Below are 13,166 nucleotides of genomic sequence, written 5' to 3'. Positions count from 1 at the left end.
TTGGTCTTAATGAAGGCGAGTTGAGACTTGTACTCAAACCATCTACACTACTGTTAAAGGGAAGAAGAAATCCCTTCATATATAGAAACCCTTACACTACTGTCATGCAGGTATGCAGTCGCCACAGTATTTTCCGCCTGCTGTCCTGTAAATGTACAATCATCCTGCGTCTTGGTCTGAAACTTGGTCTCTCTAATTGGAGACTGTTTGTAGTTTTGTTTGAAGTCTGACGTTTCAAAGGGAGAAACTAAAAAAAGACCATTAGGACATCAAGACCATATATCCTGGCTTACATACACTACCGGTCAATTGTTTGGGGTCACTTAGAAATTTCCATTCCACTCCATTACAGACAGAATACCAGCTGAGATCAGTTGGATTGTTTTTTTTAACTAGGGCAGCAGTTTTCAGATTACATTATGTGCTTACATCATTGAAAAAGGGTTCTCCAATGTTTTCTCAGTTAGCCTTTTAAAATGATATCAGATTAGTAAACAGAATGTGCCTTTGGAACATTGGATGAATGGTTACTGATAATGTAGATATTGCATTAAAGATCAGCCACCCACTCAGATCAGCTGGTATTCTGTCTATAATGGAGTGGAATGGAAATTTCAAAATGACCCCAAACTTTTGACCTGTAGTGTATAAACATTCTTCCAGACTGATGGATTTTTTTCCCGCCAGTCACAAAGACAGGTAGATTTTCCTCAGACAACTAGCGACAGAAAGATGCTTCCCCTTCAAATCACCCACCAACACTCTACTGTTTCACGCCTATGAATCCAGACCATTGTCTACCTAATCATATTGTCCCACTTAAGTGCTGATCATGTGAAATGAGATGAGACGCTTCCTCGCCCAATCGTACTGACGCCCAGGCTCCACTCTCCAAGGCAGGATTTAATTTCACAGCATCTCCCCAGGGAGAGAGCCAATCGCTGCAGAAGAGAAAGTCAGGTAAGAATCATGTCAGATCTGACCTTTAACAATTAATCCCTTCTTATTTTTAGAAGCCATAAGAAGTCTGTGATCAAGCTAACCTACTTTGTCAGAATGTGTGAAGCGACGATGGCGCCAGACTTGGCCTCAAATGATGGAGCAAGTGGAGAAAGTGGAGGTTTTTTTGTGGAGAAAGTGGAGGTTTACAGCTCTGAAAGATTTCATATTTCGAGTGGGCCGTGTCGTTAAGGGTTGGTTGGGGTCACCTGAAAAAGCTCACATGTGACTCAACAGGGACCAATCAAATTATGTTAGTCATGAAAGCTATTCAAAACAAATGGTGAGGACTGACGATCAAAAACACCCTCATGGGGGTGATGGTACGATAATAGTCATGCAGGAACATGACCCCATGTCTGTTCATTCTGTTCATATACTACAGACTATTGTATGTTTCTGCAATATGCCCAGGGAATGTAACTGCTGTCCAAGCAACTGTTTGTGTTCAAAGAACAAAGATTTACTGAAAACTTGAGCACCTAACCATTTATCATTTGCAGTGGGGTGCATGTGCTCCACCAGATTAGCTTTAAAGAGATGGATGTGTAAGCGTAAAAACGCTGCCGTGGCCTGTTAGGTAATGCTAGCCTGTCTTTTAGCAGGGACAACTAAGCACGCTTAGACTCTTTAAACATACCATAGCCCCTGCTAGAAAGCAAACTGTCATCCCGGGGGCGTGTTACCTTTGTCGTATAAAAACATCACATCTTCAGAGCATGGGAAACTCAAAGACACAGTGGAAGCTTTGCAATAATGACTGCTTTGGAAAACACTAGCTGAGGTATGAGGCAATGCTTGCAGTTTTGGGTCTAGTCTGGTTTGACTTGTGTCTTTGGACAGTGTGCCTCTGGCCTGGCTTTGGCTAGCTTAGCTCCTGCTAGCGCGTTACACATACAGTACATGCAGCCTGGCTTAGTTTACGCTGAGCTTAGCGGTCGAGCACTAAGCACAATGCCACTGATATAAAGGGAAAGACAATGGGTCAGCAGGTAGAAAGGGACCATATAGCGCCCAATGTTTTGACCTCAGAAATAAGCGCTCCTGTACACCCTGACTGACCCAGGTTCCTTTTCTGCAGTCCTTCCAGGGAAAGAAATTTGACAGGAATACAGCCTGTCAAGGAATAGTCTTATCATTTGGTCACGCCCTGTTTGTGTGGATACTAATATGGCTGTTCACTTTGGTGACAGACTCTTAAATCCTGATAGTGTCATCCTTTACAGTATATTTTCAGCTATGCAGGACCACGTTTTAAATACAACCTCGAGAGCCAAATCCTCCACATCACATCCTGTTTATCTTTAGTTATCGAGTTCCTGCAAGAAGGCTTTGTCCCCTCTGTGTTCTCAGTACAAACAGTGGACAGACAGGCTGACCTGATAAAGCAGGGCAGAGATGTGACGAAAAGCACCACAGTACTAGACTTTATGGATTACTGATGCTTACTAAGGCCAGCTGGCAGGGGCATTATCTTGGTCAGTCTGCTTAATTGAATGAGAGTCAGCGGGTCTGGGGCGTCTCGAGTGAAAGTCATTGGCTTGACCTCTGAATACCATGTATGTAACCCATTAGTCTGGTATCTGTGCGCTCTGTCTGTGCCGGGCAGTTTATCTTAGCTGCTTGTATTTGTTCAGCAGAGACGATAAGCTACCTGGTTTCCATTGGTCGTAAGCCTTGTAACAACGTTTACTATGGCATCCGCCAGGTGTTGCCAGAAAAATAAAGTAGAAATACAAATGACTGTGACAGACAAGCACATGAGCTGGGTACCTGAGTGGCTACATTTCCATTAATTACCATTTTATGCTGGCAAACCACACTTCTATGGTCATTTGCATTGCCAAGAGGAACAAGTGGTCAATGTTTTACAAGGCTGTGGAGAGAGGGCCTCATTGTTTAGGTGAAATAGGAAAATGTTCATTTTCCAGTGAGTAATGGAAAATGAGTGAGCTTTACAATAAAGGTTTTATCAAAATGTCACTAACAAACCTCACCTAACTTTCAGTGTGACATCACCAGCTTGCAAAATGTTCCTTTGCATCCTCCAGAGAGGATCAGAGCAGAGCTATACCCTGTAGCCTAATTCGCATTTAATACTATGGACGTTATGATGCTTATGAAATTGTCTTTGGCATAAGCTACGGTTCCTTGAGTTCAATATCATCAAGTACCATTAGCGATAAGGATGGGTGAGTGAGCTTAGCAGAGACTATACCAGGACTAAGCTACTGTTCGGAGTAGGGCTGCACAATATATCGTTTTTTTATGATTATCACAATATCCACTGGTGCAATAAACACATCGCAGCGACATATCGTGAAAGACACTCAGAGATTTTTTGTGTTAGTTGAAAGAAAATCTCAGTAGAAAGCTGCACAATCAAATGTAACTGTCAGTCTTTCATGTCATGCCTTTTATATCCAATTCAATGTTCAATTTGTTTAATTAAATAACGTTGGAAATGATTTCTTTGTGATTTGTTTTAAATTCAACAAGCAGTTTGTTGCTGTTTTAGCAGAATACTGAAAGCAGCAGAAATGCAGAACTGAGTACACTTTAATATCTGTTTATTTATATCTGTAATATTGTTTTCGCGATCTTCAACAACGTTATGGCATTTTCCCCACATATCGTGCAGCCCTAGTTCGGAGGCAACTCAAGAGGCATTTCGAAGAGTCAGCAGATATGTGTGCCCCATATCATAATAGCCTTAGCTAAACCACAGTGACCCGAATGGCCCTGCTCATGATATGGGACTGGGCTTACCTCTCCTGATCAGTGGCCCACTTCGTAACACAGAACAGATGATGCACCTTTTCCATCATTTGCTAAGTTTTGATAAGGAGAGAGTGTTAGTATCTGGGATGGATATCAACCCCTGCACTCTGTAAATGGACTTGTTTACTGTGTAAGTGTTCTTGTCTACTCCCCGCTTAGCCACGGGACTCAGGCAAGTCATCAGCTAATTACAGTATAGTTGGCAGCCAGAGGTGAACAGTGCCATTCAGATAAACATGATGATTAACAGGATACCCAAGCTTACTTGATCTAAAGGTCTGAGGTGAAAAAATCGTAGAAGCACTATACCTACAGTACCTGTTTTTTTATAACTTCCACTGACACTTTATATCATAAAACCAAGGACAGAAAATACTGTTAGATTAAAGCTCTTGTACATTGAAATATTAAGTGAAACACATCAAGTGATTTGAAATCGTAAGCCTTCAATTTACAGCACTTGAAAACATAAGAGCTGAATGATTCAGCAAACTCACCTTCGTGTCTCAGGGCAATCAGACCTCCTCTTTCATGCAGAAGATGTCTATAAAAACCTACCACTAAATCCTTTTAAAACCACCTTGAGGTGCAATTTGCATGAGAGTCAATTCAGAGAAAGGGGATTTCTGGCTGACAGGGTCTTGCAGTGAGCTCTTGGTACTTGTCTGAGACTTATCCCATTCTTTTCTCAACAGGAAGGGCTGAACTGATGTTCCATTTTAGAAAACACCCACTTCCCCTTGATCCACAGCCAGATGTATGACACCATCCTGGCCTTTTCCATGCAGGCGATGATGTCCACTGCTTGACTGCTGTGCGCAAAGCTAGTAAATCTAGATAGACAGCGGAAAGCTAGGGACACGTCAACCATGCTGCATCTAACTCAAAAGGTTAATTACGATGTGGGCCGTATTAGAACTGTGAAGTTCCAGCTTATTCAGGCCATCAGCTATTTGTGTCCACATACATAAAGAGTGTCAAAACATCAGACCCTGCTCTGAACAAACAATCTTTGCCCTTTGTTATTTGGAAAATACGCGCACCACGAGTTACGAGGAAAAACTTTGCGAGTACTGCACAAAGCAAGCAGTGACAGGGATGACGCCACACAACAACTTTTTTCTCTAGTGAGTGAAAAACATGAAGCCCATGTGGCAAAAAAAAAAAAGCGCCTGACATTTGCACTTAGGAAGGGGCAAGACAACTGCTGTGATAATGCCTCTCCCTCATCAGTCGAAAGAGAAAGTCTATTACAGTGCTGGAAACTGCAATAAGGGCTGTTACTGTGTGGCTGCAAGCTCCCGGGACTTTTTTGCATTTATCTCACACTATATTTTTCTTCTCCTTTCTTCCCTCGTTTTCAGCTTCACACTCTTCCTCTCGCACAGATAAAACATTCCCTCTCCTCCCTCCCCACCCAGACTGGTATGCAGCACACTGCAGCAAAACTCCTGAAAAAAATCTTTAAAAAAAAAAAAAAAAAACAGAAAGAAAAAGAAAAAGCCAGCCAATATGAGGGTTCTTTCCCACCTTGTTTCACGGGGTCCCGTAGCTCTGCTGTGTGCCTCTGTCTGTCTGCTGTCCCGAGACTAGGAGGCCCCCGGTGCTTCTGTGACACTGAGCTACAGCACAGCTTTCCCTTCAGCCTCAGCGACTGGAGTTAATGACCATGTGAACTGTTGTCATTCCTCGCGAGCTGCCGAGTGCTGCACTCGGAGGTCCATGCCTAGACAGGGATTTTCTCTCGATGTGTCTCTCTCTCTCTCTCTCTCTCTCTCTCTCTCTCTCTTTCTCTCAGCCACGGAGTAAGCAAGCGAGCGAGCGAGCGAGGCAGGCAGGATGGCAGGAAGCAGAAGAGTGTCTACTCCAACTATCTGGCTAAAACACTTCCAGCCAACCCCCCCCACACCCCTTAAAGCCAGCCCCTTCCTGCCCACCAGCCCGTGGCAAGGCCCTGCCCCTTAACAGCTCCAGCCAATACAAAGACAGCTACTCTGAATCACAGCTTTCTGTGCCTTTCGGTTGGAACAAAGTAGACAAGGTGATAGGGCGAAAACTGTGCTTACAGTAACAACCTCCGAATGCTGATCTTAAAAGGTATTTCCCCGATTGCATGCCCTGCTACAACTAGCTATCACATTACTTAGTATTTTTCCATCGTTCTGCAGAGTATATTTAAATTCAACTCAGCACCACTTTATTTGTTTTCTAACAGAAAAAAACATGCTCAAGAATATAAAGTCTAGACTTGTTTCTCATACAAAAAAACAATACAAGTAAGCAATAATCAAAGAGTTGCTGCAGTGGCATTATGAAGATCAGCCCTGTCCTTGTCTATGTTCTATCATCCCATTAAACACCATCCCCCCCAGGAAACAGGAGCCCCACACCTCCTCCCCCTCCCGACTCTCCTCTACCTCCCTTCAGCATCCGTCCTCTAAACTCCACCATCCAGACACTCCTTTCTCCTCTTCATCCCTCACCTGTGTGTCTTCCCCATTTGTCAAAGCTATCTTTCAAGCTCTATTTCAATCAAATTCCTTAGTTTACTGGACTGGAAAATTGCACAGCTAGTGAACATTTCAGTTATTGTTACTGCATCGGAATGTGCTTGAAAAAAATAAATTAAATAAAGATTGCCGGTTGCTGGGATGTGGAAGTCTTGGTCTGTCTCCTCCCCCTGCCCATCCTCCCCCCTCCACCCAGCTGATGACATGCTGGTTGGCATCATATGAGCCGTGAAACCGGAGCGTCACAGAAGTGATGAGTCAGAGATCCAGCTTCATGACTTTTCGATCCAGATTCAATAGAACAGCTGTACCGTCTGTCTCTGTGTCTCTCCCTGTGTGTGTGTGTGTGTGTGTGTGTGTGTCCCTCTCTCTCTCTCTCTCTCTGTCGCTCTCTCTGCCTCTGTCTCATACAAAGGCTGTGAATGACGCAGCAGCCTGGGTGTTTCGTTGATATCCATGAGGCTAAACATGCTCTACAGTTCTATGATAAACAAACCTATTTACTGTCGGATCATGCTTTAATATCTATATATAATCTGATGCTCCACAGGGAAATAGATTTGTCAAATGGTTGAGAGGAGATGGGGGTCGGATTACTCTCTTGAGCATGAAAAATTGTCCACCTCAGCACATGACACTGAATACTGACGTCATCTTAGGCATCAGAACACCTGTGATGAAATAGCACAGACAAGCGCTCTGCCATTATATGAACAGGGAGGCGGGGGATGTCAGCCTTTGTCAAAAGGCTAAAGTGTCACCTTACACCATCCGTGAATGTAGTCTCACTATGCCATATCATACACACGGATCATGCATGGGGTTAAAGGAGCTGGAATGCAACTAGGCGGCAACAACTGTGTATTACTGCAGGGTGAAACTTGACTGTTATGTCCTGAAACTTCAACAACGCAATATGTTCTCTTTCATCCAGAACAATGGCAGTTGGACAGGCCAGGCTGCTCCATCATTGCTGATAGATGAAGCTTATCAATTTCTCATTTGGCTGCAACCGACTTCTCAATAACCACATTACTGAATATATAACTGTCAATAAATGTATAACAAGCCTGGCTGCTTGTAGCTAATTTCCACCGGCAGACCTCAGACAACCTACCTTCTAAATAGATTTGTCCGACAGGAAAACAAACAAAAGCCTGGCAGACAAACAAGCTGAGCCACTTCCTTTCCACATAGTATCCCCTCCCCTCTTATTATCCCTGTCCTGTTTGACCCCAAACGGCTTGGCTCACTCACACACAACCAGATTTAGGATTCTGTGGCACAAAGCGGCTTCATTTTCAAATACAAAAGGGAGTATTCCAAAACAATGGCTAATTACAGCATATGAAGATTGACGGGTTAAAACTGTTTGAAAATGCTCCCCAGTACAGAATACTGTATTCGGTGGTACTACTGGATAGTTTAACACGACAGAGAGAAAAAAACAGGGCTCAGAAATAGGGCACTGAAGACAGATCAATGAAAAGGCAGCTGTCTTTTTCTATTATTAGCTGTAATCAAATATCAAGCGACAGAGAGTTTTGCTTCCTTCCGCTTGAAACCCATTCTGATAAGTCTGTCACAGAAGTCCACATGATAGAGAATAAACAAGTGCCTAATGGATGCGTAGGCAAGTGGTCAACCAGTGTGTTTTGGAGCAAGTTTAAGGCTGTGCAATGAGACTGTGTTCAAAAGATCAACCAGGAAGTACTGGATTCTCTACATTAAAATTCCAACTGGCTTTGGATCAAACATTGTCTATTTTCTGTAGGTTAAAGTGATGCTAATTTAACCTTATGCACATTATTGGCCAATTTTTCATACTGCTGATACAAAGTTAATTTCCTAACAATCATAGTGCACTGTGGATTGTTGATTACTCAAGTGTACAACTGGTGTAATAGACTTAATGAACACAATGTATTACATACAAATGACAAGTCAAAGTTATTGTGTTACACTGATAGCTCAGTTGAACTATAATGCTTTCTTCCATCGGTGCAATGCTGTTCTGAGATGTCAATTTGCATTTTCAGAAGGACCAATTACTGTACATGACCTAGCAGCTAGCCTGATCAGAACTTATTAACCTTACCCAGGTGAAAAGGCTCCTGCTCAGCCAACCTGCAGTAGATTAAAATGTGCCTCCACTTACGTCTCGTTAGGACTGTTTTATTTTTTCTTGTCCACGGCAATTAAATCTTACAATCAATTCATCAAGGTGCCACTACATTTATTGTGTTTTCACATTTGCATTTGGAGGTAATAGTTCGTTGTACACTGGGATATGGGTGCATCTTGTGACAATGCTGACTGCATATCATATAAGGAATCAATAACAAATGAGTTATTATCAAACCGAGTGATTTTATTATTGTCATTGGCTACTTTACTTATTAAAAAAAACAGCACGTTCCAGAAAGCATTACATTGTACCGTGCAGGAGAGTCACACAGGGACCACTAAGCATGCTGATTTGATCTTTGTTTTTATGGAGCTGCTATCACTTGTTTTCATTAGCTATCCGAGCAGTGATTATCAACTAGCATAGCAATCCAGACATCACCTCATGATGTTTATGATAGTGGACTAGCATCATTAGAACCATTTTGGGCCACCTCTGCTATCCAAAGAGCAGTTATATTCACCATACCACCGTTAACTGTGTAAAGAAATGCCAGAGGCAAAGGGTGCTAGCTGCTAAGCTAACTACCTGCAGCTTACCTGATGACGAACCTGTCACATCCAGCTGCACTTCAGCCGCCACCACCGCTACTCGAGAGCGCTATTTTGGTTGTAACAGGACCTACGGTTCAAAACAGGACGGCAAAAATGTTCTTCGACTGAGACTTGTCACTATTTCAAAAGAGCATCTGACCTATTTCTCCAGCAGCAAAACTTTTTTCGCTTTCTAAATATATTTTAATGAAAGGCTGAAGAAAGCTATCACTCGCTACGCGCTAGCTCGCTAACTACTTTTAAGGCTAGGGTAGGAAGCAACAAGCGATTTTGACAGTTCGAGGAAATGCTGAATGTACTTCACTAGGGGGTTCGTACCACGACCTAAACATTAATAACGCATTTATTCTCAACTATTTGAGATAGTATCAACCGCAACTGAAAGACAGATTGTATGAAATTTGAATGTGTTGGTTCATATTGTTCAATTTAAACACGGAAATCTAGTTATATTCGATAAACAACACAATTCCCACCCTACAGTAAAAGTGGTACAGTCCAGAGGAACCATGGGTAAAGAGAGGGGGGTGCTTGTTACCTAGGAAACAACAGTGAATCTCCCTCGGGAAAAAAGATGCAGCCACTGATTTATGAACCAGTGCCTGTCTGTCTGTCAAAATCATAGCCTGTCATCGACAAGATAAAAACATTAAAGTCATTTGACAAAGCCTATTGCAATTTATTATGTGAGATACTGTATTCATTCTCATAAATTCCATCACTTTTATTTGACCAATGTACAGTAACCTCCTCTCCTCTCACATATTAATGTAGTATATTTTCATTATTTTAATCTGGTGGCATTAATACAAGAGTGATTTCATTGATTTGGCTTAAATAATGTTCCTGAATATACATCTACAAACTACATTCCTACATTTCTGTGACACAGCCTAAATCTCGATGGTTATATATGTCTTAATTTTTATAATACAGCCTGGTGATGTATTACCTTATATGTTCTTATTACTATTTAAAAACTGTGAAAATAAATATAATAGCAAAAACAACAGAAAATACATGTAATTAGATTTATTAGCTGATCAAAGACTCTAAATCAGCACATCGTCATCACTTGATGCTTTGCAGAGGAGCACGCACATCCCTAGCATTTTGCAGCCTAATGGCATGCAGCTGGCTGGATTTAGCAGTCTGTGACACACAGAGACCCGTTGTCAGCAAGAAGCGAAACGAGTCAACAAGGAGCAAGTCACAAATATCCCCGGAATGAGCAGAGAGGCACAAATTTAGCCCCACTGACTGCTGCCCACGCCATGTGCCGCCTATTGAGCACATGAACAATGAACATAGCCATCACAGACTGCTCTGTCAGGGCCAAGGCCTGCTTTAGTAGAATGCTACTGGGAATGAAGGCATCACACTTTGTCAGGACACAGGCCATTGGCGGTGTCAGGGATGAAGACGTTATTAGTCGGCAATGGTATAAAGTTAACTGCAATATTTCATAAAGAAAACTACAGTCGTTTCAAGCAGAGACATTTATGGGCTCTGTTTAATATCAATCACGTTGAAATTCATAGATGGAGAAATAATCTGGGCTTAGACGAATGATGGTGACTGTCGACATGTGTTACTGCCTTTGTCACAACATAATTAATGTGACATTGGATACACATCAAACTGGTTTATATTTACTGAACAACATCTCAGGCAGACAACAGTAAAGTAACATTTGGTTTCATTTTATTTATTTATTCGTCATTAACATGTTCTTTTCAACATTTAATTGAAAAATACCAGAGACAATATTCTTTTTCATCCGTATATAGCAAGTGGAAAAGCAAAATACAACACCACCAGGGCACAGCCACCATGGAGATAAAAAACTGTATTTTCAAGACGTAAGTGATAATGAAAAACTACTCACATAGGTCAAGCTCATCCCCCCCAGGCCTAACGTATTGATCTCAATGCAGAGGAGGCATTTGTAGAAAAGCTGCTGCCGGCATACTTCTCTAAAAGTCCCTGCACACCCACACACTTGCAAAGAAACACACACTGGGCTCATAAAAAAAAACACACAAATACATGCAGCACAAAAAATATCAATTTTAACAAGACTTTTTCTTTATTTAACTTGTTTGAAATGAAGTTTGAGGTTGATACATTGAGGTAGGCGGAGGGTGGAAACATTTGTGTTATTTTATACACAAGACAACACCATTTAGGTGCAAGTACTTATTAAATATTTATTTTGGACATCATTTTTAAAAAAGGTTTATCCGGAAACAGGTGGCATAAACTTAATACTTGAAGGACAAAGTTTTCTGCAAAGTCATTATCACTGGATTCATAACAACTCTTAAAAGAAGTTGATTTGCATTCGAAACAAATACAAGTAGAAGAAAATGCCATTTTTAGACTGAATACCATGTATATCACTGGTTAAGATGGATACGAGACATTCACATGCACATCGAAGCGCAACATTTGTTTCAAAGGAACCAAAGCAGATGCCTGTGTGTGTTGTGCTCATTAATGGGTTTTGACTCTACATTTGTTGCAGTTGCAGTCTGTAGAGTGGACCTCAGGATCAAATGAGGGGGCGTCAGGCAGAAAAACAACCGCAGTATCTACAGAAATCCCACTGTTAGTTCCTCTCAAACACAGAATGAAGAGCTCACAGTAGAAAACAGCTTGCACCCACATACAGAAGACAGTAAACACACACTCAGACAGTTGTGCACACAGACACACACACACACACACACACACACACACACACACACACACACACACACACACACACACACATACACACACATACACACACTCAGCCCAAAGCTCTGACTCTGAGGTCCTTTTGCATACACTCACACACAGACCCACACACAGGCAAAGCTTTCACGTCAAGGACAGCGTTGATCTTGGAAATCTCTGTACACTAAATGAGAACACACCTGATTATGAAAGCTTTTAACCCAAATGCTTAATGCAGCGCAGGTTTAATGACAAGAGCTTATGGCTGACACAAAGCTCAGTAGACAGTGTGTGTGTGTGTGTGTGTGTGTGTGTGTGTGTGTGTGTGTGTGTGTGTGTGCGCACGCACTTTCATTGCGGTTAAGTCAATTTGATTGATTGTAGGGAGATCACATGGGCATTTTACTCCCACTATGACTTTGATAAACATTTTACTAATCACAAGGCCTAAGTAATGATGGGTTGAAGATGGTCCCGCTGTTATTAAACAAACTGATCCCCAAATGTGTGTACACTGCACAGGGAGAGCTTATTCAAAACGCTGAGAGGATCCATTTTGAGGCAGACTCATTTGTCCACTGAGAAAAGACTAGTTATGCATCCCCATAAATCTCCTTCTGCAGCCATTTGTTCATATTGCTTCATCGGCTCCTCCGGGATCCACGTTAGCATACAAAGGAAGATATTGTAGAGTCCTCAATCATATGTGAGTCAATTCAAAAGAAACAGAAAAGGGTGGCCTCAAGCTCACCTGGTAAGAATGTTTTCCCCATGTTGGCTGAGCCCTGCAGTGGCGTGGGTTCGAATCCCCTATCTCTCTCCCCCTTTCATGTCTATCCACTGTCACTTCATAATAAAGGGAAAAGCCCCAAAAAATAACCTTTAAAAAACAGAAACATTGGAACTACTAACTTAGCCTACTGTGCTGTAATTGTTTGATAATTTATCTGGTGTTCTAAGTAAAGAATGTTCAGTCAATCTGTGTATTTCAAGTTATTAAATGAGTTAAAGGAATAGTTCTACATTTTGGCAAATACGGCCTGTTAGCTTAGCTTAGCATAAAGATTGCAAACAGAAGGAAACAGCTAGCCTAGCTCTGCCCAAAATGTACACAAAGCTGACCCCTAAAGCTCACTAATTAACATGGTATATGTTGTCCGTTAATCCATACAAAAAAACTAAATATAAATAGTACACTTTGCAGTTTACTTGGGGGTTATGTTGGACTATTTCTTGGTTGAGTGTAATGCTTTTTTGAGTCCCTGTTGGTTGGTTGCCTGGAAACCTCATGGTAAAGACAAGACAAAGATTTAGCGTAACTCATTATTTCACATTAGATCCATTGTCAATATAGAAATATTGATTAGTACAGCTTTATGTGGAGTGGAAATAGTCTACTTAGTTACTTTCCAC

At 41.7% G+C, this 13,166-nt stretch overlaps 1 protein-coding gene across 28 annotated transcripts in view; it reads right to left on the bottom strand.

Annotated features, from left to right (window-relative positions):
* LOC116044640 (muscleblind-like protein 2a) overlaps positions 1–9,287 on the bottom strand; it is a 54,119-nt gene extending 44,832 nt beyond the window's left edge. For 6 of the 28 annotated variants that reach the window (XM_035998507.1, XM_031292025.2, XM_031292022.2 and 3 more), the window contains exon 1: positions 5,311–5,638. The gene's annotated coding sequence lies outside the window, so the exon portion shown is untranslated. Of the gene's footprint in view, positions 1–801; positions 942–4,277; positions 4,432–5,310; positions 5,646–9,017 lie in introns of those variants that run through there. The other 22 variants (XM_031292029.2, XM_031292027.2, XM_031292034.2 and 19 more) reach the window with 12 other exon arrangements.
* Positions 9,288–13,166: the final 3,879 nt, after the last annotated feature.

Source organism: Sander lucioperca, chromosome 24, assembly GCF_008315115.2.
Source record: "Sander lucioperca isolate FBNREF2018 chromosome 24, SLUC_FBN_1.2, whole genome shotgun sequence".
In the NCBI taxonomy this organism is placed as follows: Eukaryota; Metazoa; Chordata; class Actinopteri; order Perciformes; family Percidae; genus Sander; species Sander lucioperca.
The sequence above is the reverse complement of the archived record's forward strand: the minus strand, read 5'-3'. Positions and strand labels throughout refer to the sequence as shown.